This window comes from Filicampus tigris, chromosome 19 (genome assembly GCF_054856515.1).
Source record: "Filicampus tigris isolate MCC_2025a chromosome 19, RoL_Ftig_1.0, whole genome shotgun sequence".
NCBI lineage: Eukaryota > Metazoa > Chordata > Actinopteri > Syngnathiformes > Syngnathidae > Filicampus > Filicampus tigris.
Window position 1 is genome coordinate 7,812,458 of NC_141235.1, and position 7,543 is coordinate 7,820,000.

Here is a 7,543-nt window from a genome sequence, read left to right on the forward strand (position 1 = left end):
GTGACATGGCAAGTTTTTACTGGCGCATTCACCGACGCTTCTTTTAAACAACTTTCAAGAAAGTGAAACGGTGCATTTACTGACTCTTTCTGGTGAGGAATCTTGTGTTTTCTCTCAACTGGTCTCATATCTTAATGACTTTTAGAACTTTAAAGTCAAATGGCATGCTTTTAGTGGTGCGTTCAATGATGCATTCCAAGGGAGGAATCCTTAGTTTTTGGTATTTCCATTTGACTCTCGTTCGCTCTAGTCTTCTTTTTCGGGGTGGTTCATCATTCCCAACATCTGGTAAAGTTAGTTAGCCGCATTCAATCGAGCTGCTGCCTTGTGCTCATGCTTTTAACCCTTACAGTTCTCTTATTTGAACTCGTTTATACATTTTCTTAAGTGTTTTGGTGTTGCAAATGTCCCAGCGTTTGTATTTTGGACATTAGTTGTGAACTGATGACACAAAAAGAGTCCAAGAGTTTAGCTGTTAAAAGTGGAGGTGAAAGAGGGTGGAAGCTCCAAAATCCAGCCTGGAATTGTCATTACCGTCCTCACATGTGAGGCTGGAAGTAGGAGGTGGCAAAGACAGACAACAGAAAGAGAGAGAGGGAGAGAAAGTTTGCGTGTATTATGGAGGAGCTAGAAGCAAAAAAAAAAAACCATCTTTCTGCGGAGGTAAATTCAAACTAAGAGACGGAGAGAGAGGTTGGAAATGGAAAAAGTAGATGACTCATCTCCTCCTCTCAGCTGCAGGGGCAAAAATGCTGCGACTTGTGTGTGGACAAAAGAATTGGGACACACCTCTTTATCTATAACTTCCACTCAGAGGTTAAAGGCCGACCATTATGTATGCCTCTTTCCTTTTTGTTTATGAAGCATTCTTGGATGAGTTTGGCGCGGCGGAACAGTAAAAATGTTCTTTAGTCACAAATATCTCGATAGATCCAAGGAATGTGATGTGAAAAGGGGAACTGATGTGACAGTGCTGCATTTAATCTGGCAACGAGTTTATCATTTTTTTTAAACTTTTATTACGTAAATGCAGGAAAAGGTTTGAATTTGAAACATTCAGGTCAATACAGTACAACACACCTGCATGTGTGGCGCTCACTTGCACTTTCTCGGGGACGAATCCTCAATTTTCTCCAAACTGGCCTCGTATTCACATGATGTTTGGAGGAAAGTTACGTGTCAAATTTGTCTCGTCTTTTCATGACTATTAAAACCTTCAAAAAAAGTGACGACATTGTGTGTTCACAGGCACTCAATTTTTTTAAGAGAGAAATCCTCAATTTTCTCCACACTAGCTTAATATTTTTATGACTTTGAGAACATTTACAACTTTTAGAACTGTCAAAAAAAAAAGCAACATGGTGCCTTAACTGGAAATTTCTGGGGGGTGAACCCTTAGTTTTCTCCAAACAAGCCTCACTCATATTTTCAGTTTCAAAAAATTAAAAAAGGAAGCTTTCACTGGTGCATTCACCACAATTTCTAGTGAAGGAATCCATAGTTTTCGTCATTTTCATGTCATATTTTCATGTCATATTTTCATGTCATATTTTCATGTCATATTTTCATGATTTTTTAATGATGTGTTTCCTGGCACATTTAAGGGAAGGAATCCTATTTTTTCCCCAAATTTGCTTGGTAATTTTCTGAACTTTTGGAAGGTAAAATGTGACATAGGACCTTTTACTGGTGTTTTCACTAGCTTTCTAGGGCAGGAATTTTTAACTTTCACCAAAACTTGCTTCATATTTTCACGACTCTTTGAGCCTTTAAAACCTTTGACAATGCATGATTCTAACACCTTTAATATCACAAACATTGCCGCTGAAAAAAAAAAAAACCCCGCTGTGTTCCACTGACTTGAATCCATTTTGTGCCTCTCAGTCCACAGCGAGTGCTGATCATCTGCACGCCACATGTGATGAGAAATGCTCTGCGCAGCGGCCTCGGCCCGATATTGTCGTTCACATTTCACCATCTTAACGTGTGTTATGGAACTTGTATGTGTTGTTGTTTTCGCAGGAGGTTTCATGACAATACAATGCAGCCATGCCATGCTCCCTCTTGGGCAAGACAAGAAGTCCTGAGTGACCTGTATGCACTGTCTGGTTTTATAGTTCATCACTCAGGTCAGGTCCAACCATTTGTGCCTCAAAAATGATTTTTTTTTAGCATATCTATGTATCTATCTGTCTTTCTATATTTTTTTCGAGAGCCCAACCATTTCATTTAAAAATAATTTACAATATAGATACATATAAATGATACTGTATAATAGAAAGGAATGCAATAGAATAAAATAAAAAAGAGGAAAATAAAATCGATAAAATGTATTGCAGTATATCGTAGAATAGAGTAGAATACTTGTCTGTCCCAATGGTGACAGAAATTCCTCTTCGACAGGGCTCACAACACATTCACACATTCCCAACAAGACACACACAAAAAAAGAAAAAAGACATGCAATCGATGTTTGTAATGTTTCTTTTTTGCGGTGGTTAACCTCTTTTTACACTCGAGCGGGTGTTAAAAATGTTGATTAAAACGAATGAGAGTTAAACATGGATTGGTCCTTATCAGTGTACTCTGTGAAATGGTGAGATGACCGTATTGGGTGTTTTTTTTTGTCTTTTTTTCCCCCCCCTTCATATGCAGTGATCAACAACAACTTGTGAGCATGTGCAGTAGAAGAAGCAGAAGAAGACGAAGAAGAAGAAAGCTGAGCTGCAGCTCCACTGTGCTGAGCAGTCGAGGAGGAGGAGAAGAAAAAAAAAGGTGACCTCAATGAAGAAGAATGCAATGTGGTCTCTCCTCCCTCCCCGAAACATCCAACCAGCAAAAATGACTTTTCCCCTTTTTCTCTAAGTGCAAACCATCAAAGTCATTCACTTTTTGCTGAAGTCCCCGCAGAGAACGTCACTTCTCTCCAAGTAAATACTTGAGATCAACCAGCTGATAGCACTTCCTATTGCTCCTTCCTTTTTTTTTCCTCTTTTTTTTTTTTTTTGTGTTGGTCGTTTTGCCTTTAATTGCCGCCCATTTGCACAAATCTCTGTACTTTTGCTTTTCCATGCATGATGAGGAATCCTGGGGCCCGCCACATGTTGGAAAAGCAACTCGAGGAGGAGGAGCTGAAATTTAGGGCCTCCTCCCAGGTCACCCTGCCTAAGCAGCGCTAACGCTTTTCACATGTTGCTGGCGGTGCAAGCTGGTCCGCTGACGACATCTTGCCATCTCTTCCCGATCTGTGGCCCGTGTTTACTTCCCTTCCCAGGGTCGAGCCCAACCCGACCACAATCAGGAAGTGTGTTGCCAATCATTGGTGAAGGGGCTACGATTGAGTGTGAAATTCACACTGTGAATCATCTTTCAATGTGACACTATTGATATAATACACACTGTACAAGGGGTGGGCCATCCATAGACGATCGTTAAAAAAAAAAAAAAAAAGTTTTAAAAATGTGTGCTAGTTTATTTTAATCATAAATTCATAGTTGGAATTACTTATATACTAAATTTATTTGATCAAATGCTGGAATGGTTCATTATTTATAATTGAATTAACTATCAATATAATGTATTTATATATATTTTTTATCCATTCCTCTCATTAACTACTTAAATTCCAATAATAAAATAAGAAAGTTTTGCGAAATGAAAAATACACAAATATGTAAATTGTTTTAAATAAATAAATATATGTATTATTTTTAAGTCACCCATATATTTAATCATATTTTATAATGCATATTTCTTTTCTTATATGTATATTAATAATAATAATATATATATAAAATACATATATTTTACAAGACGGGTTTATTATTATTATTATTTTTTTTTTCATTTTTATTACTAAAATAAATCAATTGACCAATTATTTAATGAGATAAATTGAGGAAATATAAAAATATATAATAATAATAATAATAATATTAACTATTTAAAAAAAAACAACTACAATTTAATTCCTGCTAGCAAAAGCTAGCAACATAGTGTCAGCTAACAGTGATTGTGGCTTTGTAACGTTATATAGCATTACTTATTACAAGAACCCTCTCATAAATAATACTATTCAATAAATGATTTCTGGTGCGAGTCAGCATTAAGTTATAATCACTGCCTGGACTTCCTGTCATTAGCCTCCCTGAGCACGTGCATGCTGTCATTAAAACAAAAAGCTGTAATTTATTCTTCTTGCAGGGTGGTTACGGCATCCGTGCTCTTGGATGCATCCTGGAACCAGGTTTTCTATGGGAGCAGCAGAATCTTTAACTGAGGTGTGCGCAAACACACGTGTGGAAATATTATGGAAATACTCCAAAAAGAATGACACCTGTTTCCCGAGCATGGTCAAACTGTTAGATCATGAAATATTAGGTAAGATTTTGTGTCATGGTGTCATAAATACATTAAAAAAAATTGTTATACCTGCACAAAAATGTCCAGATTCCTATTGGTGAATGATCATAGCAGTGTGCCAGCAAGTCAGTATGAGTGAGTTCTGTGCATTTTGCAGTGAAAAAGGAGAGAGTTCAATAAACTCATTCCAAAAATAAAAGTCAAATTAGAGGGTTGCAACCATCACAGGAGAAAAAAAGGCCACTGGGTTTGGCTCTTGGCTTCACACGCGGAACCGCTGCAGCGCTCCTTGTCCAGTCTTCTGTTATTCCTCCCGTGCTGGGATGAGTTCTCTACAAGAGCAACGAGGAAGTAAAAGACATGCTTGTGAAGGCTTCTCCGTTGAGTTTTAATTTTTAAAAAAAGCTTAAAGACATATCCAGTGTAAATTGTGGAAAATGTCAACAGATTAACGTTTGGTTTGTATCTGACTGACTGCCTCCGACAACCGCCCACCCCATCTCCCATACCCCACCACACCCCAATCTATCCATTACAGGACAAAATCCAATCCTGTTATTCCTGCAATTGGTCCATTTCTGTCTCTGAAGACAATTTAATTTATCCAAGGTCTCACTCAGCATCATCGAAAATGAGGGCTTCTAGACATAAAAAAGGTACTGGTATGTTCCTGCAAAAGCAAGTTCTTTAGCTACCGCCCCAGGGACAAGTCATCCAGTACAAATTTAGAACAAAAAAAAAATAAAAGTCATGCACTATTGGTACAGTAGAGGCCTATTTCGGACGGTGCTTAAGTATTTTCAAGGTAACTGACTGATTTGGAGTGATTTGGTGGCCCTGATCTCGACCTTGGCCAAAATTGGCCCACCAGGAACTCTTCCCGGGGGCGGGCTGCGCTGACAAACGCCGATTGGTTGGTCGAACTTGGGGGTGTGTTGTTCAGGACCCCATTAGCTGTTAGCTAGCGGTAACTGCTAACTTGTGAGCAGTAGTTGTGCTCACTTGTCCAATATTTTAATAATGAAGGAAAAGTGAATGAATATCTTAGACCATAGGTGTCAAGCTCGGGTCGTGGAGGGCCGCTTTCCTGCATGTTTCCCATCCCTCCTTGCTGCAACATACTCGATTCAAATGATCGACTCATCAGCAAGCTCTGAATGAGCCTGATACTATCCTGATCATTTGAAACAGGTGTGTTGCAGAAGGGAGGATTGGAAAACATGCAGGAAAGCAGCCCTCCAGAACCCGAGCTTGACACCCGTGATGTGGACGGGGACCAATATGTGCAGGCTCTTCTGAGCATTTTTGGGGGACAAAGACATCCAGACCAACTTTGAGTATGTAGCAGCTTATTGCTGCCGAGCAAGGCTTGTTTAATCCGTTTTGCACGGCAAAACAAGGCCATGGAAGATGCAAAGTTAAAACAAGACTTGCTCACAAAAAGCTCACGGATGACAACAGCCGTAGTGGAAATGACTGTCGAGTGAGCAAATTTGTACAACCCACTAACGCCGTGGGTCATTCTTGGACACCGGATCAAATGATTCTGCTGTGGCGCGACCGATGAAGGTAAACACAAAATACTCATAGTAATACTTGGAATGTTGTCATTTAATAGGTTATCTGTTTTAGTCATTTCCAGCAGAAATTCTGTGAGCGCATATCATATGTTTAAAGCGGAAGTCAACCCAAACATATTTTTTTCAAGAATATGTTCCCAGCAGGCCCACTAGTTGAAACACGGCATTCTGATTAATTTTGCGTTTGTGGAATATATGTTAAGCAGCAATTTGCACTCATTTTTAGCCATCTCCGGGGGCGGCCATTTTGTCTTCTGTCGACTGAAAATGACATCACAACTGCTCACAACCACCAATCACGGCTCCGATTCAGAAAACAGGTCAGTCGTGATTGTTTGGGTTGACTTCCGCTTTAATGGCTACAGCTCTTAGCTGTTGAAAGTCTCACCACTGAAGCGTTCATAAAACAGGATTGTGGATTTACTATATTTGCAGAAAGTATATTCGTTTTTGTAAGCCACTGTTATATTCAGTTTGAAGATAAAACATTGCAAATAGATGTTAAAAAGACAACTGTTAAAGATATAATGCAAATGTAAAGCTTACATTAAAGGCCCATATAATCTAATAGTGAACTTCGGCCAATTTTGGGCATGTATTTTGATTTACAGCTCTTCTGGATGGAAATTTTTTAGACAGTTTCAAGATAAGAAATCACGAGTGCAGCATCTCCTGCGACTCCAGCATCGCCGATCCTGGTAAGTTTCATTTTACAATAACTTGTAGGGCACTTAAATGATTTACTATGGCTCATTTTGCATCACTACTATGAAGTTAACTTTAGATTCAAAGGTAATTGTTTGTATTTTGTGCTCATACTGTCAAAATTAAGAGGACAAAATCAGAAAAAAATTGAGGGGACAAGACATTGCCTCTCATTGTCTCTGAGAGAGACTGTCACCGTTTGGATCGCCAACGGCAGAAATGTCTTCCAAACACTGTTCGCTGAGCTTCTCCGCAGTCTTCTGTCTAACGACTATTCCAGTCCCATAAGACTGTAAAACGGCTGCAAAGACAAAGCCGTGAAAAAGTGTCCACTGGTGACAAAACCAGATGTGCGTTGGACGCTATGTCCCCAGCAAAACATTGTCCTTGCTGTGGCCAACAGGTTGAGATCAATACTCGCTCAACAGGCTGGACACGTTCCTCAGTGGTCAATCTAGTATCAATGTCATTTTATTGTTTTGTTTTTTAAATGTAAAAATATACTCGATCTTGTGGTTTTAAACAATGCCTGCGTCGTCACAGTGTTGAGTCCTTGTCGGTGGCTTGTGTTTAGTTATAGTTAGTTTTCTGTCTTGACTTTTGCCTTCAGACCAGGACAATGTGGCCTGACTGACAATGAAGCTTTTGCTACCTTCATAGGCTTGATTGCAAAAAGTGCTGATTTTAGCCTCTGGTCGTTTGTTGTGTAATTGCTTCAGATTTCAACTGAGCTGAGATCACCATCCCCCTGGGGATATTCAGTGGCGCTCCATTAATTAAAGGGGCCCGCTCGCTAATGGGTAGCATGCAGCTGCCTGGTAGCAAAGATTGCACAGGTATGGTTTTACATGACTTGACGCAGGAAAAGACGTGAACATGTAAACTTTGACCCCCTG

At 39.4% G+C, this 7,543-nt stretch overlaps 1 long non-coding RNA gene across 2 annotated transcripts in view; it reads left to right on the forward strand.

Moving 5' to 3' along the window:
* The first annotated feature begins 5,620 nt into the window (after positions 1 to 5,620).
* The window catches only part of LOC147129246 (uncharacterized), a 15,180-nt gene continuing 13,257 nt past the window's right edge, over positions 5,621 to 7,543 (forward strand). For both annotated transcript variants that reach the window (XR_015082590.1, XR_015082591.1), the window contains exons 1-2: positions 5,621 to 5,931; positions 6,554 to 6,640. This is a non-coding gene — a long non-coding RNA (uncharacterized LOC147129246). The remainder of the gene's footprint in view (positions 5,932 to 6,553; positions 6,641 to 7,543) is intronic.